The sequence below is a fragment of the Stegodyphus dumicola genome, chromosome 1, assembly GCF_044657685.1.
Source record: "Stegodyphus dumicola isolate Sdum_Otavi_A_Nest chromosome 1, ASM4465768v1".
Lineage (NCBI taxonomy): Eukaryota > Metazoa > Arthropoda > Arachnida > Araneae > Eresidae > Stegodyphus > Stegodyphus dumicola.
In genome coordinates this window covers 102,535,467-102,562,244 of record NC_140768.1, presented here as the reverse complement: position 1 = coordinate 102,562,244, position 26,778 = coordinate 102,535,467, and the positions used below count along the sequence as shown (strand labels likewise).

The window sequence follows — 26,778 nt, the reverse complement described above, 5'->3', positions numbered from 1 at the left end:
AATAACGCTGTATTTAAAATCAACCAAGCATAAGAAACAGTTTTTCAAAGAAAAAAATACTTTTCAGTTTCTTCTGTACCTATGAAAAATAAACATTGGTACTAAGTAAGTATTCCCAAACCAGAGTTTTTACATAGAAAAAAAGGTAATTAATGGAAATGTTTGTTACCCAAAAAGTAAAAAATCAAACTTTAACAACGCCTAGTAATTAATTAAGGATAAATACAGTGCTGAATATATATGCCTTATTACTTCTGAAATAATAATCAAGTTAAGCACGTTAATATACAGAAAATTAACTTGCAAAATCTGAAAGGAAAACCTGAAAACATTTACTGGTAAAACCTGAAAAGAATATTGTAAAATCTTAAATTAGTTCACAGATAAGCGAAAGATATTCTAAATAACTTGTAAATTTGAAAAAAATAATAACTTGTAAAATCTGAAAGGAAAACCTAAAAAAAATTAACTTGTCAAACCTAAAAAAAAAATAACTCGTAAACTCTGAAAAGAATATTGTAAAATTTTAAATAACAGCTAAAAGAATATTGTAAAATATTAAATAAGAGCTACAAAAATAAGCAGAGAAAAAATGCTTTACTTGAAGCACACACCGCAAAATCTGAAAGGAAAACCTGAAAAAAAAATTAACTTGTCAAACCTGAAAAAAATAACTCGTAAATTCTGAAAAGAATATTGTAAAATTTTAAATAACAACTAAAAGAATATTGTAAAATATCAAATAAGAGCTACAAAAATAAGCAGAGTAAAAATGCTTTACTTTTGAAGCTCACACCGCAACAGTCAAGAGCAAGAATGAATACCACACTTTCTGGCGGTTCCCCCTCGCCACGATCATTCTTCCACACCCGCTGTTTCAAGTGGACTTTACCAGGCGGCAAAGATCAAAAGGATCTGGTTGGGATCTGAGATTGTAGTGTGGTACTGTTCTGTTATTGGGACCAGAATCGGAAATGTATGAACCTGTGTTCGTAAGTATGTGCATAGATGTGTATATGTAGACACACAAATATACAAGCATACATAAATACAATTCTGAACCCGGTCCTGATAACAGAACAGTACCTTTTTTTAATCTTTTTGAATATTTTATAAAAGGATTAAGCATTTTTCAAACTGCATATCATTTTAAGATTCGACTTGCAAGAAGACAAAATATGGTCATTCAATCAAATGCTTATGATTGCTTTTGACATTTTCTCATAAATATTGTTTGCATTTTTATTGTATTTTAGATACTTTAGTTATGTAAAGTGAACATGAGAATATTAGGAAAGCTGAAGAATATGAATAGCTACCATAATACATGTATTTTTTCATCGAGCCCATTGTTTTAGAAACCAATTCACCATTATTATATGCTGGCTTATTTTATAGCTATATGCAGTTTAATTTTATGTTCATGTTACTGTAGTATTGTCATTATAATAAAAGTATTGATAATTTTTGTTGAATCTTGCAAGTTGCCTAACATTCAGAATTATTACTACCGAATTTTACTGATAGGTTTTTTCTAGTTGACATAATCTGTCTGATAAATAAAATAAACTGGTGTTTAAATTATATGCATTTCTCTTAATGTTTCATTGAAAGTGAGATGGAAATATAAATGCTATGCAGAAAAGTGAATTCTTTTTGCCTGAAATAACAAACTGTACTAAATGATTAATGTTTATATCATTTTAGAAATGTCAATATTAAAGTTTCTCCCCCTTCTCTTCTTTGATTTTGAAATAATTTATAATAAAATAATATATGCATAAGTGTAATTAATGTAAAGTGTCATTCAATAATATAATTTATTTTTACTGATATTTTTATATTTCTTATCTGGGTTTTCTTTTGGTGTTAGAAGGAGGAAAACACTGTAATGTTTTAATTAAGGAAATAATTAAAACATTACAGTCTTTTAAATAACACAGTTACAGTAATGTTTATTGAAGCAATCAGTACTGTGTGATTGCCGGTGATTGAATAATGTTAAAATGCATTGTTCATAAGGAAATTTGCTTATCTTTGTGTTATAGATTTTATTTTGACACAAGCTGAAATTTGAATTATTGGAAGCACTTTGAAAACCTGAATTATTTCCTGAATCATTAATCAGGCCAATATATAACATACAAATTTTCATACAAAATTATTTCTTTGAGCATATTATAAAGAGCTCATTTAATTTTATTATTTGTACAAATTTTAGACAAAAGTAGCATGTAACAGTTAAAGATTTATTGAAGCCTACTTGTTACTTGTGGTAACAAAGAAAATATTGCCACATTAGCGAGCATGATGATCATTGATGCTTAGTTTAGTAATTTAATAATATATTGAGAAATGCTGGGAACTTTCAGAAGTAGACATTTCGGAAATGACGGGCTTGATAAGAAATTTACATGGTTTTATTATTTATTCTTTAGTTAGGAATGGATTTTAGATGTTCATGTGAAAAAATTCTGTTTAATTATATGTGAAAGAATTGTTAAAGTTTGGCATTTAAAAAAATGAATTAATAATATGCAATTATCTTTTTATTATACATATATTACTATATATTTCTAATGTGCTATGTAAATGTCGGTGCTAAACAACTGAGATACTATTGTCAGGGCAATCTTTTCTTATACATGAAAAATTCTGATACTTTCTTATCATCTGCCCTCACAGCTTCAACTTATGCTAAAACATCAAGAGTATGCACACGTTAATATCAAACTTTGAATATGCATACCACACACATGTATTTACATGCTTTATATTTAATCTTTATTTCTGAATAGTATTTCATTGGATGAAAAATATGTGAAAATTGACCCAATGTATATATTTTTGTGTGTGTGCATCCTAAAATTTCTTGTTTCTTATAAAGTGCTTATTTGAATTACTACTTGTGAACAGAGCAGTAGATATGAACCATAAACTAACCATTTTGCCAATTTTCACAGCTTTGCAGATAGTCAGAAAGCACCAAAATTTGTAATAATGTTAAGTTTAAATGATGTTCTATACTTTTGTGTTAATTTTTCTATTCTATTAATTCTATTACTGTGTTATCAAACTTTCTGCAGGAATTTCAACTGGTTAAGATGTTATTACCATGTGGAGAAGAATTTGGTTTTCAAGCTAGAAAAAAATTGCAGCTGAAGGATTTTGTAGAAGGTCAGTCAAACTGGTTTTAGTTAATTATAATTTAATTTTGGGTGAAGAATTCTCAAATTTATTTATCATAAGTGTCCAAAGGTCTTCTAAATTAAATTCTGCTTGTTTTTGAAATTTTTCATGACATTCATTCTTTGATTATTATTATTATTTTTTTAAATTTACTAACTTATATCCAGGCACATAATGTTGCATTTAATGCCATACCTTAAATATTGTAAAATGTTAAAATAATACATTTCACTTAAAAATGTGATTGTGACAGTAAATTTTCTGTTACATTTAATCATATCTATAAACATTGGTATACATCATTTTTCAATAATCTGTATATTATTTTGTGCATATCTTTTACATCCAAGATCTGGCATATGACTTGCTTTTCAAACTGATAACATGGTGTAATAATGTAATCTAATGGTTAAAGTTTACTATAGAACGGGCCAAATTTAATAAATTATTCTTTGATAGAAATTTATTCATGTGTTCAGTGTGTCTCAACTCTTTAAATTGCTAAAGTAAATTTTATGTACTTGCATTTAGGAATTTTGACTGTATCAGAGTAATTTTGTTTCAGTTATTATAACATGCAAGGGAAAAAATTCATTCATAGCTCCGTATTTAAAATTAGTTAATTAAAGTCCTTAATAAAGAGGGACGTTTTGTTGTTTTTAATGTCGATAGTGTTTAATTCAAAAATATGCCACATTAAGGGTTACTTTTTAACCTAATTTAAAATTTTCATTACTTTAACATGTCCAATAATTGTTATTTTAACTCCGATATTGTAATAATATCAAAATTCCCTACTTTTTGATAGGTAATCTAAATGTAAAACAAAAAAAAGAAAAAATTAAAATCTAGAAGTATATTTATTTCATACCTCTAACAAATAAAAACAACACAAGCACTTTTTACTGTCTATCTGCATAGTGTGGCATGTCCCGTAAGACTGAGATTTGTATGGTCAAATCCATGTTTCAGTTAAAGGAAAATGCATGCACAGTTTTCTGATTTTCCCTTCGATTAAGGATTCTGTATATACTAGCATAAGAAATATATTAGTTAATGCAGTGTTATACATCATTATTTATAGACAATTATTGTGGCTATGTTTATTATAATTTTGTTCACTGTAATGGCTGGGGTGCCTAAACCATCATGCTGTGTAAACAAAACTCAAATCTTCATCTCTGCATACTGCTCTACTAGTGTTTAAACCACTGAAATGGTGATTATGGTAGAACATCTTTGGTAAAAATTTACTCTACTGTAACCCTTGGCGAATCGTTTCTTTTTTTATATCAAGATCGTCACCTGAGAGGATCGGCACCAATTTCTAGGTGGCCCCTACACAAAACCAAAATAAGAAGTCAAAGACATACACAAACTCTGTGTCCATGTACACATCGACCTATTAAAACAGAGAACTGCACAAACTGGGCATTGTGCACTGCCTTAACTTTGTCCATGTACACGTTGATCTATTTTCACTTTAAGAAAATCAGAAAGTTAAAAATATCATAGTTACCAGAAAAAATTCGCCACTGTCTTAACACACAGACAACCAAAAATACACAAACAGAGAGGAATAAGTTACCAAAAATACATATTTCCTAACATAAAAACATTAAACAACAAATCTTCTAACAAAAATTAACACACAGAGACAAAAAAATAAATGAAACGTCATTTTTTTAACATACCTTTTTTTCACATGCATATGTTTAGGCTTCCCACCACCATCCTCCAGGTAAGCAATTCAATTAAATTTTTCGTCTCTTAGTCACCTCAGACATACTCAAACGATGGTACCCACACCAAAATAATAAATAGCATGTTCAAAATACAAGACCATACCACTTCCGTGCAACCAAACACAGCAATTGAAAAGACTGGTAAGAACCAAAAACCTGGTACCGTACAAAAGGTTTACTATTAAAAAAAGTAGCCCAAAACTAAATTTATCACAGCATGTTGGCAATATTTGCAGAAATAACTCCTTTTTATTGACAAAAAAAAAGTTTTTTTTTTTCCCCCAAAGGCTACTTTCGCCAACATTATCAACATTAGGGTTACCGAAAAACTTATTTGACGCAATGGGCTTCCACATTTCACAAACAACCAATACCACTTTGCGATTTTTTTCAGACAGAAACCAAGGTGTACCATACAGTAAAGATTAGGCACATCTTCATTTACTACTGTTACAAGTACTTCTTTGGTAAATTTCTGCAGTTAAATTCAAAAGTTTAAAATTGCATTAACATGATCAGATTCAGAGTCATAGCTAGGGTTTTCAGCGCTCAGGGACAACTGAAGATTTTGCGTCCCCTACTGCTTGCCAAGGATGGAAAACATTTAATTCTAAAATGTTCTAACATTAGTTTGGCGCCCCTTGGATTCTGCACCCGGGGACAAATGCCCCCCTTGCCCCCCTCTAGCTACACCCCTGATCAGATTTTATTTTCTGCACGTAGCTAACAATTACTTATGTGTTGTCAGATAAATGTTACCAGATGCAGTTAATTATTTTTACTTGCCTATCTCATGAGACAAGTTTTTTTTTTGCTCCTGCAAGACTACTTTGTGTTGCAAAATAAATTCATTCTCACTCTTTTTGGACTTGCCTACACATTAAATTTAAAATAGTTTTATGAATAGGTAAGATGTGATTATCATAATTTCGTTTCTCTCTTTATCTTGGCAACTTTATATGTTGATTCAGTATCCAGGTTACCTACCAGTGGCTGATTGATAAAACTGCTCATATGTTCAGCTGGTGGTTTGAGTTTATTTTCTGACATAAAAAATTTTAAAAGGCATCCCCATGTTTATTTTACTATAATCGAAAAATCAAATAATTGCTACTCTGTTTATAGGTACTAAATGTTAAAATATTTTAAATGCGTCCTTTAATTTGCATTCTAATAGTCATTTGTTTAAATTTAATTATGAATTATATTCACATATAGTAATTGTGAGTGTTTTTTTATTTTAGGTGCTGTGAAAGGCAATGACAGAGATCCAATTTATCAAGAGTTCTTATATACATAAGAATGCATGGATATAAGATTGTTTTTCATGAATTCAAATAAAATGTGATAAATTGGATTACTACAAACTATTTTGAATTTTGAAAAGTGTTTTTCCTCTGTTAATCATAATATAGTGTCATAAATTTCTGAATGTGTTTATTTTTCATCCAAATAAATAGCTTTACAAAAATTTGTCATATTAATAGATATTGCATAATTTAGCATTATTATAAATATTTATTATAGCAGATTTAGCTGAACTACTTTTTTAGTCTCTTTGCAGATGAAGTCACAAAGGTAAGTGGTTAGATATTTTTCTGTATTCCCCATTAAGTAATTTTATCTGGTAAATTACCATTACTTATATACTAGAGGTGAAAGAATAAGCTTTCCTTGAAGATACAAAAATTTGCAGATATTTCAAAAAATTGGTATACGTAAAAAAGTTCTTAAATTGCCACATATGCGAAACTGAAAATGTTATATATGAAATAGTTCAGAAATATAAATATTTTCACTATTTTTTAACTATAATTCACTGCATTTGTTATATATAATCACAGTTTAAGGTAGCAGTGCTTTTCTCACTGTGATTTCTCATGTATTTTGATTCATAAATACACGTACATGAATCCACGTATTTTGATTTCTCTTTTGAGACCGAATAAAAAATGAACTAAACATTCTCGTTGACATTGAGAGTTGAATAAAAGCTCACCTCAAAATAAAATGAATTAATAAATTTATGGAAAATTTTACATTGCATATATTGAGCAGAAAGAGTAAACTGAATATACTTAATGGAATTAATAATTGGTAGAGTTGATAGCAGAATAAAATGCCTTAATTGCATGGTAAACAGTAGATCTTTTGAAGTTTTTCTATGTTGCGTAAAATGCAGATTTAAATTTTTGATATTGATTGTCATATAAATGGCAATTACTGTTTTATTTTGCTCTGAAATGAATGGTTAGTAATAAAATTCTGGATGAGACAACCTTTAATATGCGCTAGAATTTACAAAGTTTAATTTGGTGCTGATTTCAATGGGTAAATTTCATTTTACTGAATTTTGCGTAAAATAATACCAACGAACCATTGCAAATTATTTTCAGAACTTTTTTTTTAATCTAAAAGGGCTATTAGTTTTGAAATGTGACTTCATATCGTCAGTCGTAAACTTGTTTCGCTTTTCATTCAAGTCTTGCCATTTGGCAAAATTTAACATATTTACCTTTAAAATCTAATATATTATTGACTAACAAGCCAAGCTATTTAAAAGCATTACACACAGTTCTTAACAATGCTTTTTTTAATTTTTAATCTGATTGATTTAAAATGCATTGCATTTAATTTATGATATATCTAATTGAAAACATTTTAATATTTCTACATAATTACATGATATATTTCTTCATTTTTCAAATATATAGAAGATTTATAACTTTCTGGTGTCAGTATCTTATAAAATGTTTTGCTATTTCCACTGCCCCATCTGTATTGATAATCTATGCATTCATAAACTTTTAGCCTCTTTGAGTGACAGCTAAAATCTGAGGCCTTTCAGAATTTTTTTTAATTGTGTGAGCAGAAAGATAGAATTTTAGAAGAGCTTGAATTACTTTTTGAATGACATAAAGAATTGTTAACATAATGTCAAATTTTTACAACTAAATATTAAATATATAAAAAAGCCTGCAGCATTCTCATGTTACAAAAACATATTTATTTATTCTGAGGCTAGGAATTGATTTAGTTTTAAAAATACAATTTATTCCTTTTAACAATTTCCCAACAGTGTCATCAAAACACTATAAATTCCTTACATGTTTTAAAGAAAGATGATTCATTTATGTAAAGATTATTAAATGGGTAATTTTATTATTCAATTTTTAATACAAATTAACTGAAATTAGAAACTGATTTTGTAAAATAATTTAATTATGAATAATTCAATTTGGGGGCTATTGGATGTTTAAAAATGATCAAGATTTTTAATATCTTAAAAATAAAAGCAAAATTTTTAGTTTTAATATTTTGTATTAATAATTCATTTTAATTTCCTTGCTCAGTTTTAATATATTCACAAATTCAGATTTAAAAACAAAATAAGTTGTATAAAGATTTTCAACATTTCTGATTTTTCCATAGTAACCAGAGGAGAACGATTTGAGACTATCTGTGTAAAAAAATGTAGGTTTTAGATCATCACACCTTCACATACTTTCACTGGAATTTTCCTCTGTATTTATACTGGGATGTGACACTAAGCAGTTGAGAGTATGTATTTAAGAGGTTAAAGGGATATTGTAACTAGTGTTTCAAATCCTGATAACATCCCATACGCTGTCGGTGGGACGTAGATAGGATGTCCTAAGGATATACTGGGATGTGACATTAAGCACTCAGGAGGATGAGTTTAGGAGGAAATTGGGATATTACGGGATGTCCTGAGGATGTAGTAAGTAGGACTTTAAATCCTAATAACATCCCATATGCTGTCGATGGGACATAGATAGGATGTTTTTAGGATATAATGGGAGGTGCTTAGGAAGTTTGTGGGATGTCCTGAGGATATAGTAAATAGGAGTTCATATCCTAATAACATCCCGCACGCTGTCAATGGGACTTGGTTAGGATGTCCTGAGGATATCCCGGGATGTGACATTAAGCACTCGGGAGGAGGTGTTTAGGAGGTACACGGGATATTCCGGAATGTCCTGAGGATGTGCGCATATCCCGCGATATAAACATCCTTGGGATATCCCAAGGATGTTTTTGTGCTATGTGGGAAGTAATATTTGAATTCTTTTAAACGTTGGTATGATGGTTTTAATTCTATATTCAATTTAAGCGATATTTTAATCCAATTAAATGTTGGCGCAATATTTTTATAGCAGTGTTTTTATTTTATTATATGAAAGTAATAATTTAACCTTACTTTAGCATTTTATACTTTTAGTAAATGTATTTATTTACATTTGCCAGCCATCTTAAAAAACAACGGTGCTTCTCTGGTAGACGGATTTTGGCGATTTTTTTTGGCGAGCAATACGATTTATGGTAAACCCATTGCTAGACAAGTTGTTTATGGTAACCGATACATTGTTGTCATTTTATTTAAAAAATAATGCGTTTTATTATACATAAATTCCGTGTTTTAAATATTATTTATGACTTCAAAATAATAAAAATGAATTTAATTTTGCATTTTTATTTGAAATAAAAATTTTATTGTTTATGATATTTTATGGAATTTTATGTTGTGAATGATGTAAGGAATGACGTCACATTATTTTAAAAGTAATTGTTTTTAATATCTATAAATTGAATCTAATGTTTTAGAAAACCCTCCGCGTTCATCGCTGGCTTCATTGCAAGTACCACTTCACAGAAGTGGGTGGAACATTAGAATTTCGCAATTGGTCGTACAGGTATAGTCTCGCCTCACTAACTGCGCAATTTCACTCCAATTCTGAGGAAGAACATCCTGCGGGGTTCTAAGGTCGCCCACACCCCTTCTTCTCAGAATTCCAATTCTGGGATTCCAATAAGGATCCATCAGCATAGCAGTTAGCGTGACTAACCACTATAACGACTGGCGGTTTGGCTTCATTACAGTATCCTAGGAAGATATTCCATTGAGAGAACTGGAAATGAATCTTCAACGACAACCATAGTTTTGATATAAGGCTAGTATTTGGCACAAGGAATGCAAGTTTCTCACAAGCTGTTAGTTATTTTTTATTTGCAAGAAAAAATTGGCTGCAGTTTGTCGAAACGCATTCCACGATTTCAGCTTATCTCCCACAAGTATGTATTATCAGAACAAACTGGGTATCAGAAATTCTTGGATTTGAGAATTATTAAATGCTGTCTTGATCCAGTAAAAGTTTAACTAATAAACTTTATTGATAGCAAATACTGTTAAACTTTTTTTTTTTAACTTTTCCAGTTTTATTTTATTTATTATTATTTTTTTAAGGCCAGGGGCATTAGTCGAATATCTAAAAGCGTAGAATCATCTTTCAAACTGCTGCCACCAACTATTATTGTGCTGTTTTATATTTAAAGAAATTAAGTAATGAAGAATCTGCATGAATGTATGTATGTTTCTCGCATTGTGAAAAAACAGGAGTACCTAGAGACATCAAATTCTGAATAACGTAGACCTCCATCCGAATACGAGCATCTAGATGCCCGATTTTAAATTTCGAATTTGTTTTATTGTCGATTTCATATTTTGTAAAACTTCAACAAATTTTTGATTAAAAAAGTCAATGATTTCAAAGTGGGCAGGGGCAACACTGTGCGGAATAAAACATTTTTATCTCTAGCGCGCGAGATTATCTGTCGGCAATTTTAAAGCAATGCTGTTTTTATATATTTTTAGCCCAAAGGTGTGTGTTAGCCCAAATACATTCTAAATGTTGTATGCGCGTGTAAATGAAAAAAAAAAAAAAAAAAAAAAAAAAAAAAGGTCAAAACACTCCCCTTCGGGGGGTAATATAAAATCTGAAAGCGTTCAAAATTTTTTAAAGCATCAGAGTATTTTTTAAGCATCTTTGTCCGTGTCACTTTTGTGTCCATATCACTTTTCAAGTAAAAGGCTGTTGCTGCCAAATGTATTAGCTACATTTTTAAAGAAATGATATAGCGAATATTCAAGCGTGCTTTTCAATAATTTTATTCAATTTAACAATAGCATCTTTAAACAAATACAGGGAATTACAATGGGAGGTAATTTTTCAAGTTCTGTCTGTGAATTATTCCTTTTTACAAAAGAATTGACCTTTGTCCGTTCACTCAGTAAAGAAAAGCATAAATTTTACCAACACATCTATCGATATATTGATGATGTCATTGCATTTAACAACTACAACAAGATAGAAGTTGCTAATATCTACCCTACATGCTTAAAACTAAATAATACAAATACAGTGCAACATTATGTAGTCTACCTTGATTTACATATTGATTACAATTTTATAAAAGTTTACGACGAAAGAAGAGAATTTAATTTTTCAAAGCTAAAATTAACCAACTGGAATTCAAATATTTCCAAAAGAGTCATCCTTAACACAATTTATTCACACCTACTCAGAATAAAAAGAATTTGCAATACAACAAAACATCTTCAAGAAGAAATACTATACTTCGTAACTATTTGGAAAAAAAAAAAAAAAAAAAAAAAAAAACCTAATTCCTCAAAAAATAATTAAAAATACCTTAAAAAAGCTGGCATTAGCCTTACCAATTTTTAGATTTTTTGAGTTAGATAGTGATATTTTATACTTAAAGCCCAATGGGACGGTATAAAGTGGATGGCTGATTCTGAGAATCTAATGCAAAAATGTACAGATAATTCTTGTCACTACTTCTTCTTTCCTCCAAAATTTTGGCACAATACTTTTAATACTATTGTTATGTCGCGGAGCAAAAACAATTTTACTTTGCACCTGACTGCCACTGGCTCCGACATAGCAATGTGAATACTCTACATCTAAAATTTTAAAACAACATTCCAGAATTTTAAATGTTTATTTAATAGAATTCTATCCATATATTTGCAAGTTATACACTATAAACACAATAACAAAATTTGAACTTATCTGCACCAGCGTGAATAAGCCTGGCATAATATTCTGAACTCGACGCAACTTTAGGAGGAAAAATACCGCAAATTCAAACACAAGGTTTCATCCTTTCCAACGCAGATAATTTTCTAAATATATTTTACTAATATCCGCAGCGGGACAGCGGATTCATTTCATTCACCTCAAACTCAAATGTTTTAACGCAATAGTATCGCAAAGGAAACATCGACTAAAAAATCAAAATTAAAAACTATAGAATATCATCCGCTGTTGCCATTCCAGCACTGCCAAGTTTTTCTTCCTGCAGCTGTTGCCAGACTTATCCTCGCTGTAGGATGAGAGGTACAACATCCTCCCAGCCTGATTTTCTCAAAATCAGACATTGCACAAAATTTTTTAACATTACGAATAAAACAAAACAGTACTATGTATTAGTTTAGAAAACACATAAGAGAAACTCGGTTAACATACAATATATATGACAAATCATACTAAAATGAGATCAATAAAGAATAAACTTATAATTAAAGTTATTGCTAAAGAAAAGAGTACGTAAGTCCAAAACGTCTATATTGTACATTATGTCCTAGAGCATGTCCTTGGTTTTAAGAGTCTACCGTATCTAGATCTGTTTTCAGTTGCCAGAGTTAGCACAGGATCACTGGTAGTTGAAACTTCTAGTGAGTACAGTTTTTTGATTGGTCTTACCAAATATCCACTGCTTGGTTTTACCTGTACCGCTCTGGTAGCCTCATCTCTACTACTGAATATTTTTACAATTTTGCCCATTGGCCACATTACACGTTTTTTATTGTCTAGTTCTATGAGGACTACGTCCCCCACCTTTAGGTTTTGACATGAAGCGCTTGCCTTCTGCACCAGTTGAACCAGATATTCCTTGCGGAAGCGACTTCTCAGTTCTTATCTCAACCTATTGCAGTAATTTACACGTACATTCAGTTTCTGGGAATCGATGTAATCCAGATCTGGTACCCCCCACTTATTTTATGTCTTGCAAAAACCGGGAAGGTGTCAGAGGTACGAGCTCTTCCGAATCATCGTAGATGTACGTTAAAGGACGGTTGTTTAATGTGGATTCAACATCACAAAGGACGGTCAGTAACTCCTCGAAATTCACCGACAATCTCCCTAGAATTCGCACGAGAAGAGTCTTGGTGGAACAAACTAAGCACTCCCCCCCACGCAGCCGTAGGGGGGTGAATTTCCATTTTATTGGAAAACACTCGTTTTCTGTGATTTTTCTCCAATCCAGGCATCTCAGAGCATTGTCTGCTCCGGTAAAATTGGTTCCGTTATCTGAATACACTGTCGCAAGACGGCCTCGTCTGGCAATGAACCGTCTCAGAGCCTGTAGAAACGTTTCGGTACTCAGAGAGGTGACAGGCTCCAGGGGAATTGCCCGGTATACGGCGCAGGTGAACAAGACGATCCAAGCTTTACTCTTTGGTCTCAGAAGTAAAGGTCCACAAAGATCGACTCCAGTTGTTTCAAAGACTGCCGAATCTCTTATTCTGTCAAGGGGTAACTGGATCGGAGGGGTAGATAAAGCCTTAGCGGTAAATCTCCTACATACTACACATCGACTTACGCAAGATCTTATATTACGTTTCGACGAAATAATCCAGTATCGCTCTCTTGACTTAGCAGCTAATATCTGCACTCCCGCATGACAGTTCTTTTCATGATACTCTCTTATGAGGCATTCAGTTAAATAATGCTTGGACAGAAGCAACAGGGGATAAAGGAAGCAGAATTCATCATCACGTTCAATGATTTTAGTTTTAACTCTGAGGACTCCGTCGTTGTCTCTCACTACCAACAATCCATGGACGGGATCTCCTTTCTCTTGAAAGTACTTCCTCTGCTCTAAACTCAACAAAAATGTTTCGGCGTTAGTTTTTTCTTCTACTGTTAATGTATACGAAGAATACGAGAGCTTCTTTAGGAGTTTATTAGTAAAGCGTAGAACCCAGCAGAATACTCGAACTATTTTAGAAAACTCGAAAAACGTTTGTACCACTCAGAATCTTCTAATTTTATACTCAAATTGACAACTACTCCCTTCTGAATTTCTGCTGCAACAGAATTTTCGTCTGGAGTAAACTCAAAGTCTGGCCATTCTTTCGGAGAGCTTTTCAGAAATTCGGGGCCCTCCCACCAATTTCATTGCCGCAAATGTTCAGGCGTACAGAAACGAGATGCCACATCGGCCGGATTCAATTTCCCAGGTATATGTCTCCAACATTCCTGCTTCGAGAGTTTCCGAATCTCCTTTACTCTATTATTTACAAATACTCTCCAGTTTTCCTCTCGTTGTATCCAGCTAAGAGCCACAGTAGCGTCTGACCAGTAATATATCGGGACATCGACTAAGCACAGGGTTTCAACAGTATACCTTGCCAAGCGTGCGCCTAGAACACAGGCTAGCAACTCCAAACGCGGAATAGTTATTTTCTTTAAGGGCGATACGCATGATTTTGCTATGACGAATTTCGCGAAAACTTTGTCTTCTTCCTTAATTCTTAAGTAAATGACAGTTTCATAAGCGGCTTGACTGGCATCACAAAAGACGTGTAGAGTCCATGAATCCTTAATTCCATGACCCATGCGAGGAAATAATTTAAGGCGGGAAAGACTAGGCAACCTTTCGTACCATCTCTCAAATCTTGTTTGAAGTTCATCTGGTAATGGCTTATCCCAGTTCGATTTTGTTGCCCAAGCCTCTTGAAGAATTAATTTCGCAGGTAATATGATGGGCACAAAGAAACCTAGCGGGTCAAAAACAGCATGGATTAGAAACAATAGTCTCCTTTTTGATAAGTCTCTTTTAACGATTTTTCTTCGAACGGATATTGTAATGCTGTCATCTCGTCTGTCTCACTGCAAGCCTAGAACTGCGGAGACTGGATCACTATCTTCAGCTGCTAGCTCTTGATCACCATATTGATTAAAAGTCCACATTCGAAGATCCATTTTGGCTTCTGCCATAATAGTAATCGACTGGCTCATAAAAACCTTTAGCTCTTCGTTATCATCGACTGACGTGACACAATTGTCAGCATAAAATGATTTGGCAAGTTTATTCGCAACAGCTTTGAATTCATGTGAAACGTGGGACAAATGAAGTGAAATCACAGCTGCCAATAAATAGGGTCTACTAGTTAACCCAAAAACAACCCTCTTGTGACGAAACACTTCAATTCTATTATTTACCCACCACAAAAACTTTAAGTAAATTTGATCCTCACGCTCTACCTCAATCTGTAAAAAGGCCCGCCTGATATCGGATGTTACACCAATTGCCTTTTCCCTAAACCGCATTAGAATGGCTGAGATTTCTTCTACAAGGTTTAACCTTTTATCAAGCAATCATTTAGCGAAAGCGAACCAACGACTTTGCTCGACGCATCGAATACAGGCCTAATCTTGGTAGTGAGGCTACCTAATTTTATTACTGGATGGTGTGGTAAATAATGCCCTCCGTCATTCTTTACTGATTTTGGGACAATTTCTATGACATCTTCCGCTAGCCATTCGTTAAATACTGTACTATACTCATCAAATTTATTTAATTTTCTCAATTTTCTCCTAGTAGCAAAGAGCCTCTTTTCTGCAATATGCCAGTTAGAGGGAATATCAGGAGGGAATTTTAGAGCCCAAGGTCAACTCACGCAATATCTACCATCTCCGGTTCTGCGAAGGCCCCTAAGAAACTGCTCTTTCGCTGCTTGATCTTCTGCGACCCTGGAAATGCTTTGCGCATCATCTGCAATGCCGATAGTTTCTAACTTCCACATAAAGGAAGGTTCCATGTCTTGAATAAGAAGATTAGTTACTAACATAGATGGGGTACCCTCAAAACTTGATCGAAAGGATAATCGTTCCTTTCGATTCCCCGCACAGCGTCCATCCCTGTTTAGTATTTATGGCTGTCAAACCACCCTCAAGCTGAATTACTTCACTAGTAAGTACACTAGTAAGTGACTAGTAGCCCATAAATATCACTCCCTATGAGGATTTCTATTTCCGGGTGACCCTCACCGACATCTGAAATCCAAATTCTGTGTCTTTTTAATTCCTTCAATAACAGTCCTTTAGGTATGCATGGTATGCCTCCACAGATGGTATTTTGATCCAGAAAACTAAATTGGCACACTTTGGTTTTCCCAACCGGGCTTAGACCTATAGAATATCTCTTGTGAATTTTTGACTCAGTCCTTGTTCCGCCAAATAACGCGTGAGTTAATGTGTCAGAGGAAGTGCTTTTCAGATTTAAAGCTTCAGCTGTGGATTGTAAAACGTAAGATCGTTGGGATCCACAATCCAAGAGGCACCTGACCACCTTCTTTACAGTGCCTACAACTATTTCAACCATTAATGTCATAAGAGTGATTTCATTCATACATAAGGAAGAGGACATTGTACTTTGTACCATTACTGACTCGTTTCGTTTTTCCTTATTGTCAGCATTGTTTTCTGATACCTCCGGGCGTAAAATTATAGGGTGAGATCGCCTACACAAATAGCATTGAATAAACTGTAGACAGTTCTTCGCAAAATGCCCTGGTTTAAGACAGCGGAGGCAGCATTTTAATTCTCTTAATTTGTCTAATCTTTCCTTTAAGCTCATCGATCGAGCTGTAAAACATTCTTTGCTTTCGTGAGATTTTCCCCAAAAAACACATTTTTGTTCTTTGGCAGTAACTAGACTTGCTGCGCTAGCGATTGGTTTTTTGGTCTTAATTTTTACATCTTTAGAATGCTCATTGCGCGAAGTAGAAGAAATTTCAAATCCAGACATAGCTAGTTTAACTCTCGGCTCTCCTTCGACCTCTTTACGCAAAAATTCGAGGAGATTTGTGAGACGTGATCCTTCTTTACTGAACAAAACGCTTCTCTGTCATATTCGAAGCATCTCAACAGAGAGACAAGACTCGACCATGGGATATAACCAGGAAACATTAGTATCCAGGGCTAAGCCTAAAGACTCTAGAGATCTTAGATGGGATTCGATTTTGTCAAACAGTGACACTAGCGGCAACCGATCCTTCCCTTGTGAGCGTACATTTTGGATAATTAATTTTAACAATTCCCTCACATATATCTCAGTTAAAATTTCCTTGTTTCCAAAACGCTCCTCAAACGCAGAAATAGCTTTCAGGTAATTTTCAGCCGTTAAAGGAAAACTATATATCAACTCACTAGCCCGAGTTCCGGGTAACATTGATTGAGCTAAATAATGGAATTTGTCAACGTCATTAAGCTCCTTATCCTCATGGATCTTCTTAAATTGACCCTAAAATGTAAGTTAACTTAATAATTGTCCATCGAATTTTTTAATTTGAATTTTTGTCAACTTGTACCGTTTTTCATTAGAAGCACTTATGCTACTATCCGTGTTAGAACTCGTATTGACACTACGGTCAACCGCATTATCTATATTTTCTTTCACCCGATGATTAAGCGTGAGAAACTCATCTGAATATTCTTCGCAGCCTATTACCTCTGTTTCCAGATCATCTTCAGCGGCTTTTCCCTTAATCATTGAATCTAGTATTTCTGAATCGCAAGATCTCAACTCAGCAATTATCATCTGCAACTTCAAAATTTTGTCATACAACTCTATCCGCTTGAACATCTTTACAAAGTTCGGTTTTTAGAATCTTAGCTGTCCTAGTAAAGGCACTGCGTGCCGTTGCACGCTTTTTCTTCAACATATCAACATCCATTTTATCTTTAAATGCAGACCCACTTAAAACTCAAAATCTATAATGTTATCACCAATTCGACAAATCCTCAAAAACGTCTTTACTCAGCAATTCCAAAAATATAACTCAATATAATAAAAATGAATAACAATATGCCATAACATTCATAATACAGCAAAACAAAATTATTTTGAATATCACCGCAGAAGATTTAACGCATAACCTTTTCTACGTTTACACTGCAGACGATTTAGCACATAGCATTTCAACTGAAAATTGAAACTAATTCGAATACAAATGCGAAATTCAACATTGCAGACGATAAAACGCATTACGTTTCCAAATAACACTTAAATTAATATTTACTTCTACAATAATATAATATAGCAAACACAATATTAATATAATAATCCAAACACATTCGAATCAGGATCGCAATCCTGGCTGGCTCACCATTTTGTTATGTCGCGGAGCAAAAACAATTTTACTTTACACTTGACTGCCACTGGCTCTGACATAGCAATGTGAATACTCTACATCTAAAATTTTAAAACAACATTCCAGAATTTTAAATGTTTATTTAATAGAATTCTATTCATATATATGCAAGTTATACACTATAAACACAATAACAAAATTTGAACTTATCTGCACCAGCGTGAATAAGCCTGGCATAATATTCTGAACTCGACGCAACTTTAGGAGGAAAAATACCGCAAATTCAAACACAAGGTTTTATCCTTTCCAACGCAGCTAATTTTCTAAGTATATTTTACTAATATCCGCAGCGGGAGAGCGGATTCATTTCATTCACTCCAAACTCAAATGTTTTAAGGCAATAGTATCGCAAAGGAAACATCGACTCAAAAATCAAAATTAAAAACTATAGAATATCATCCGCTGTTGCCATTCCAGCACTGCCAAGTTTTTCTTCCTGTAGCTGTTGCCAGACTTATCCTCGCTGTATGATGAGAGGTACAACAACTATTGTTTAAATAGTTTTAAATTACTTTGATGGCCAATTTTACTACTTTTATTAACAAATCGGGCCTTTTCGTTTTTCATTGTAACTTGATCGCCCTCTAGCTTAAAGAATTACGACTTCTATTAACAAATGACTGTTTTTTCCATTTTACTCTTACTTTTACGGCCATGTTAAGTAATTTTAGCTGAATTAGCCATTTTCACTTTTAGAAAAAGTTTTATTCTTCAAACAACTTGACTGACGCCATTTTGAAATCTTTCCACGTGTTTCCGAGTCTTCCGACGCCCCCTTCCTCCGACAGTCTAATTACATTGGCTGTTACCCAGTGACATTGTTCCCCCCTACTTACCTCACACGACGAGTGGGAGAGCGTTGAAGGACACAGAGGGGAATTACAACCCCTTTTCAGCTTTGTTTCATGATGGAGAAGACTGCATAGCCACAGGTCTGTTTTTTATGTTTCTTTTACAAAAATTTTTTTCTTTGTCTTAGCAAGACCCACTGTGTTTGTTTTCATTTAAATTTAATTTTAGATTTCTAAAATTTATAAAGGTTTAATTCTTTAAGCTTGCACGTCCAGCCCGTAAGTTATTGTATATTTTGACTAATAGCAGACCGCTATTTATTTTTATCTTAATTATTGCTGTACATCGTAATTGCATTTACATCTTTTAACACCTTAATGTGTAATTTTGAGGGGACGCGTCGGGAAATTGGAACAGAAAACTGAGACTAAAAAATTTTTAAGACGATTAATTCATCTAATTAAATAAAAGAATTTTGTAACGCAAAAGTTTCAATTGTCCGTTTCGGCGAAACGCGTAATGGAATTAGCTTGGTTCGATGTTTAACTAGAAATTTCCCTTGTAAAGCCAGGTTGGTTTCGAATTGTAATTCGAATTGAGCTAATTTACCATTTGCTGCTTTATATTTTTATATATTTTTGTTTGTTTTATCAGGTTCAGTGTTTCTCCTTACTTTCTTTGGGAACATTCAAAAACCTGACTCGGAACAGGGAGCTTACTAAAGCTATGTTCAATAAATGTGGGAAGTAGACAAGATACACAGGAAGGGTATAAGAAACCCTTTATTTTTTACTCTTTACAATGATTTCCGCACTTCGGAATACAGAGACCAACTACTTCTGGTCTGAACGTAAGAATATAAAAATATAACTAAACTCTAACTTAAATTTGGAATAATAAACAAGGGCCTCCGAGAAGATTGGCCGTATATTAACAGGAAGCCGTATGTAGTACAGAGAACTGTTAACACTACAATACGTTTAAAATTATTAAGAGGATTAAACCTCTGGCCTGGAAGGCAACCTGCAACCGAGTAAAACTGCTAAGGCACGAGGCCTGCTTCTACTAACTCCTTCCTCTCTCTCGCTTAGCAAAAAGCCACAACTTAAGTACTTGGCGTTCAACAGACAAATTTGCATAAATAAGTTAAAGCTTTTAATTCTGGCCGGAAGTAGAAAATAAGAAGTGATAGTAAAGATTTAAAATAAAATAAACGTTAGTAAAACTTAAGATCCTTACATACTTCCCGCCAGAGTTAATTAGTTTGAAACTGAGGTCTAAAACGACCTTGTTGAAAACTTTTAGCTCTAGAATCTAACGCGAGGCCAATCTTTTACAAACATTTTTCACTACAAAGTGGAAATTTAAAAAAAAAAAAAAATTGTTTTTACATTATCAGCTCCATGGACAATTACTTTTCATCTGTACTGCATCTAAACAGGAGCTTTTAGTTGAAATCTGGTTCCTTCCAGAGATCTGGAAGGTAAACTAGTTTAATGAAATGTTACACAATTAAATGGCAAGTCACATGAATATTTATATTTCTCCTAACATTCTTATTTCATTCATGACTTTATTTATTTCTCTCCCCGTGCTCTCTGACATGTGTTGTAAAAAAAAAAAAACACCGAACACGAATGTGTTTATGTACCAGTGTTCAACACTACCGTCTACAATCAAAACACTAACGTGTTAAAATTCAACACAACAAGACCTCGTAACACACCTTATCTTCATCTCTAAACCCTGAGGTACTATTCAGAAAGTGGCTAACTCTGAAGTGTAGCGTCAGAGAGCCTAACTACATTCATTCAACCTTTAACACATATTCACAATAATTTGGCTCTTTTTACAGTCACACGAATAAGTTAAAAATTTTTGGCATTATTTTCACTTTTACCATATCACAGTATTTCTTAACATTTAAAATAACAGTTTACATTGTATATAAGGACATATTAACATGCCGTTAATTTTACGCAATTTAAAACATACATTAGTAGTACATTGTTAACTTCTATTCTTTTCCAAGCAAGTGCCAATTCTTCTACATTGAAATACTACATTACCTATATCCTACATTTCAAGACTTTCAGACTAAAACTTCTTTTTTGCCAGAATGTTTTAAATAAAATTTATACAATAACTTTTACAATATTCAAGTATTTACACATTCCTATTATACATCAACTTTAGTTTTACTCGCGAGTAATTGAAAAACATAATACCAAAATAGGTAACAACTCATTTCTCGCCTTTTTGGCGATAAAGGTAGACCTCACATGAGGTAAAACGTCTTGAATTCTGCCACTTGCAGTAAGAATGAAAGATTAACTTAAGTTTGCAAAGTAACATAAAGTTTTACTCATCTTTGTGATATTCGGACATTCTTTTCTCTGCCCAGTCCTGGAAGGTAGCGAAGATTCGTCTTTGATTTATCCTCCTTTTTGTGCGGGCTCGCCCTTCAGAACCTTCCTCTAGGAGCTTTCTTTTCCCTCCAGGTCGGTCACCCTTGAATACCTTCTTTTCCCTCCAGTTCGGTCACCCTTGAATACCTTCTTTTTCGCCTCTGCCTGTGGTCTTGGCCGTTTGATGGCAGTTGGTCTTGGCGGAACCGGGACACTTCTCTCTCGTTCCTGCTTGAATCTCGTTGCTGGCCGTTCAAATTTTCTTTGTATCTTTTCCTCCGCCGCTGGTGGTCCTTCCGCAATTTGGCGACATTTGCTGCGGAGAGTCCTGTCCGATGAGTTGATCTTCCGTTTGGGAGCCGGGTTATAGTTGCCGTTATTTCTCCTGGCTCTCTTTGCATTCGTCGTACTTCTCCCTTCTTCATTCTGGGGGTGGTCGTGCACTCTCTTTGCTGGTCGGTGGAACGGCTTCTTTTTCTTGTTACCTTCAATTTTCAACAGGGAAAACTTTCTTTTCAATTGCTCCTGCCTCCTAATGGCTTGCCCTTGTGCTTGTCGTTGTTCCACCTCTGGAGCTTGTGCCTGCTGTGCCCGATCCTGCATGAGATCTTTAAATATTTGCATTTTATTACGGTCATAGTATGGTTTTATTTGGTCAATGTTTGTGGAGCATGTTTCACCACTCCTTGCTTTTAACACCACTACAGCGTGAGTTATTTTTTCTCTGACATATGGTCCTTCAAATCGTGGAAAAAATTTGGCGGTTTTATCTTCTGGTGCTGAAGAAAGTGAATTCTTAATTTTTAATACTTCATCTCCTACTTTATAAGTTACTCCCCGTCGTCTCATATCATAATAGAGCTTCTGTTTTCTTTGTGCTACTTCAGTGTCCTTTTTTGCTTCTTTAATTAATTTTTCTATATCACCCATTTTAAATTCTGGGGCTCTTTGTTGAACATAAAATAATTTATCTAACGGCGTTATAATCTTTCTGCCTAAAAATAACTCAGCAGGAGTTTTGCCCGTTGTATCATGTTTTGCGGTCCTAAGGGCGAAAGCAAATTCATTGACATAGTTATCCCAGCTTTTATGAAAATTTTTAACATAACTACGGATAATTTTGACTATATTTCTATTGACCCGTTCCGCGATATTTGATTGCGGCCGATACGGGACCATTTTTAAATGACGTATGCCCAGTTTTTGGCACATGTCTTCAAATACATTACTTACAAATTGAGGACCATTATCCGATATAACTTTTAGGGGCGCCCCGTATTTTAAAATATATTTATTTAAAATCATCAGTAACTAATTTCGCGGAGGCCCGTTTTAAGGGAACAATTTCGGTCCACTTACTAAAATGATCAACCATAACAAGGAGATAGCGACTTTTATTTAACTGACTTTTTGGGAAAGGGCCCAATAAATCGATGCCAATTATTTCATTTGGAAATTCGGATTTAATACTATTTAGAAGCCCGGCAGGGCGGAAATTAATATAATTAACTGCTTGACATGTTGGGCAGGACTGGACATACGCCCTTGTTAACTTTTGCAGTTCAGGAAAATAGACTGCCTCTCGTACGCGTTGTATAGTTTTTAGAATACCAGCATGAGAAGTTAAGGGATGTCATGCAACTCCTGCAGGATATTTAATCTAAGACTAGCTGGGATAACAGGTCGAAATTCGTTGTTGGAATTCGTAGTTTTTGTATAAAATAATAGACCATCTATTAGTTCGTAATGGGCCGCCCTATTTCTTATCGCCACAATATCTTGGTGGCTAAAATTTTCAGGATCTTTTAAATACTCATAAATGTTTCCAAATTCAGGATCCTTACCCATTTCGGTTATTACAGTTTCTCGGGAATTTATTGTACATGCTGTGAGCATTGCCACCTTTACGGTATTACCTTCTTCATCTACTTTAATTCTGGATAAGGCATCTGCTACGATATTTTCCTTTCCGGGGGTATGCTTGATTACCAGATTATATTCTTGTAGCTTGAGTGCCCATCTTATTAACCTTGGGGATAAGTTTTTCCCTGAGTACAATCTAGTTACCGCCGCATGATCAGAATACACTGTTATTGGCGCCCTTCCAAAATAGACTCGGAACTTTTGCACTGCTAACAGAACTGCAAGTGCCTCTCTCTCAGTCGCGGAATAATTTCTTTGTGTTTGATTTAAAGTTCGACTAAAAAATGCCACGGGCTGCTGATTTTGCGAAAGTACCGCTCCTACCGCATAATCCGAAGCCTCCGCTGAAATTTCTAAATTCTCATCCTTTTCAGGAAATTTCAACACAGGGGCTTGCGTTAATGCTTGCTTTAATTTTTCGAAAGCACTACTGGCTTCGGCCGTCCCCGAGAATCTTGCCTTTTTCCTTTTTAATTTTAACAATGGTTCATGAATAGCTGCAAAATCTTTTATAAAGGACCTATAATATGAATAAAGTCCTAGAAAAGAAGAGAGCTTCTTCGCCGTACTTGGCGGCGGATACTTTTGTACAGCGGTCATTTTTGATTCGTCTGTCTCGATTCCTTTCTGAGATATTTTGTAACCTAAGTATTTTAATTCAGGGGCTGCAAATTTGCACTTTTCGACATTAACTTTTAGACCGGCCCCATTTAATAATGAAAACACCTGTCTTAAATCCTGTACATGTTGGTCCAGATTATCACTAGTAATAATGATATCGTCTAAATAGATAAATGTGGACTTTCCAAGAACAGGACTTAACACGATGTTCATATATCGCTGAAATGTTGCCGGTGCCCCTGAAAGGCCAAACGGCATGCGCAGAAATGCAAAAGTGCCAGACTTGGTTAAAAAAGCAGTCTTAGACACGTCCTCCGGTCTAACCCCTATTTGAAAATAACCAGTTGTTAAGTCTAAAGTCGTCATGTATTTGGTAGACGTTATGTTCCTTAGAATTTCTTCAATAATAGGTAACGGATATACCGGATATTTAGTTATGGAGTTTAATTTACGATAGTCAATCGCGAAACGCCACCTTTTTGGATGTGTTAATGGATATTCATTGTTTTTCTTACATAAAACCACCGGGCTAGTATAACTACTTGAGATGGGCGTTATGATCTCTTTACGTAACATATCGCTAATGTGCCATTCTATAATTTTTTCTTTATTCTTATCATACCGGTATGCTTTGAGGCGAACTGGCATTGAATCTCCGGTGTCAATACAATGGTTAGTAACTTGAGTAAATCCTGGAATATCACTAAAGAACGAAGCAAATTCACTTACCACTTGTCGGATTCTTTGTTGCTCTTCCTTAGGCAGGTGGTCAAGATTTAACATTGGCGGTTCCGTTTTTTCTTCTCGAACTGGTTTCATCGTCAGCTTAAGGGATGCTTCATTAAAATCCAGCGTTGCTTGTGCCTCTGAACGAAAATCTATTCCTAAGACAATATGTGCTTGCAGATTCTTTACTATAAAAAACATAACCTTTACTTGTTCGTCCTTGATACGGATGTATAGCGGTAATTTACCTATGCACTTGCATCTTTCTCCTTGCGCAGCTAACACTGTCGTATTATCCGAATTATATATGCGGTGTTTCCGAAAATACTTCCTAAAAAATCTTCTGCCACACAGGAACACTGCGCTCCTGTATCCAGGAGTGCGGTGGCTGGGATGTTATTCACCAACACTTCAATCTTTGGAAGAGTCAAATTTTTCACCATCACTGTATTTAACTTGAAGGAAGAGGGGTTTTCTTGGCCTTCGGATTTCCGCACCCTCCCGTCAGCAGAAATCCGTTTTAGTTTAAATCTTTTTTTCTTTCCATGCTTTCCTTCTTTTTCCACTGGCCTTGAGACTTTTTTCCTGGATTGCTATTGAACTGTCGACGTTCGCCGGCTGTTCTTGGATGCTCGGGTTTCCTTGCCCACTGATTCGCTTTGCTTCCGTAGCCGTGTGCTTGACTTTGCTGTGGTCTTGGGTCACCAAATTGGTTTTGTTGTTGATATTGGCGTCTTCTTTCAATGTCCGCCGTTCTTCGACTTTCAAACTGGATTGCTAGCTCAAATAACGTTTCCAGTGTAGTCGGATTCCTTAATTCAATAAAGTCTTGTACTTGGGGAAGTAACCTCGGCAAAATCACTTGAATTATCTCAGGATCCGGACGGTTTTCCAAGAGTTTGAAGACGTGAAATTTTCTTAAAATAAAGCTTGAGAGATTTTCAATTGATTTCTGGTATATGCTGAAAAGTTCCGCTTCTAATTTCGCACGATCCCTTATGACAGGGAAAGGCTTTTACTAAGGCAGTCTTGAAATTTTCTTAAGTATAGGTGGGACTTCCCGCTTGACCCAAGAGACTTTTGCCTATGCATTTGAACCAATTAAACGCTTGGCCCCTCAAAGCGCTGGTAGCTAAGGTGAGTTTCTGGAACTCATGCACGGGATAGAGCATGAAGTGGTCATCTAGTTTTTCCAAAAAACTGGTAACCGGTGAGTTTCCATTAAATGTTGCTTCTGGTTTCATCGCTGCGCGCATGGTCTGGACGATGTAACCAAATCCTTCCAGGGCGGCAGCTGGCATTTCTGGATTCTCAGCCGCTTCTGCAGGCAGCACAGGTTCTTCTTGAAACTCGGCCATGGTTATTCTTCTTCATCGGGCGCCACCAGGTTCAGTGTTTCTCCTTACTTTCTTTGGGAACATTCAAAAACCTGACTCGGAGCAGGGAGCTTCAATAAATGTGGGAAGTAGACAAGATACACAGGAAGGGTATACGAAACCCTTTATTTTTCACTCTTTACAATGGTTTCCGGACTTCGGAATACAGAGACCAACCACTTGTGGTCTGAACGTAAGAATATAAAAATATTAACTAAACTCTAACTTAACTTTGGAATAACAAACAAGGGCCTCCGAGAATATTAACAGGAAGCCGTATGTAGTACAGAGAACTGTTAACACTACAATACGTTTAAAATTATTAAGAGAATTAAACCTCTGGCCTGGAAGGCAACCAGCAACCGAGTAAAACTGCTAAGGCAAGCGGCCTGCTTCTACTAACTCCTTCCTCTCTCTCGCTTGGCAAAAAGCCACAACTTAAGTACTTAGCGTTCGCCAGACAAATTTGCATAAATAAGTTAAAGCTTTTAATTCTGGCCGGAAGTAGAAAATAAGAAGTGATAGTAAAGATTTAAAATAAAATAAACGTTAGTAAAACTTGAGATCCTTACAGTTTTATTTGTTTTAACTTGTTCCATCAACTGGTTTTTTATATGTTTTTACTTTTCACTTATCACATCGATAGGTATTTTACTGTATTTTTTGCCATTACTAGTTTCCAACGATTAGTATTTTACTGTGTTTAATATATTTTTCATTCTATTTCGCGTGTAGCCTAATTTTTCACCCTTCAATGACATTGTTTTTTTTTTTTTTAAATGTGTTGAACTTTTTCTTGGTGCCACAGCTCCTGGTAACTTTTTGGCGAGCTCTCTACAATTTCTCAAAACATTTTTTAGACCAAATTGGTCTTTCAGTATTGTAATTATTAC

General features: G+C 34.4%; 1 long non-coding RNA gene across 1 annotated transcript; it reads left to right on the top strand.

The window, feature by feature from the left end:
• The first annotated feature begins 998 nt into the window (after positions 1–998).
• LOC146999180 (uncharacterized) lies at positions 999–6,408 on the top strand. The gene is made up of 2 exons (XR_015041658.1): positions 999–3,177; positions 6,179–6,408. It is a non-coding gene; the product is annotated as an uncharacterized LOC146999180 (long non-coding RNA).
• Positions 6,409–26,778: the final 20,370 nt, after the last annotated feature.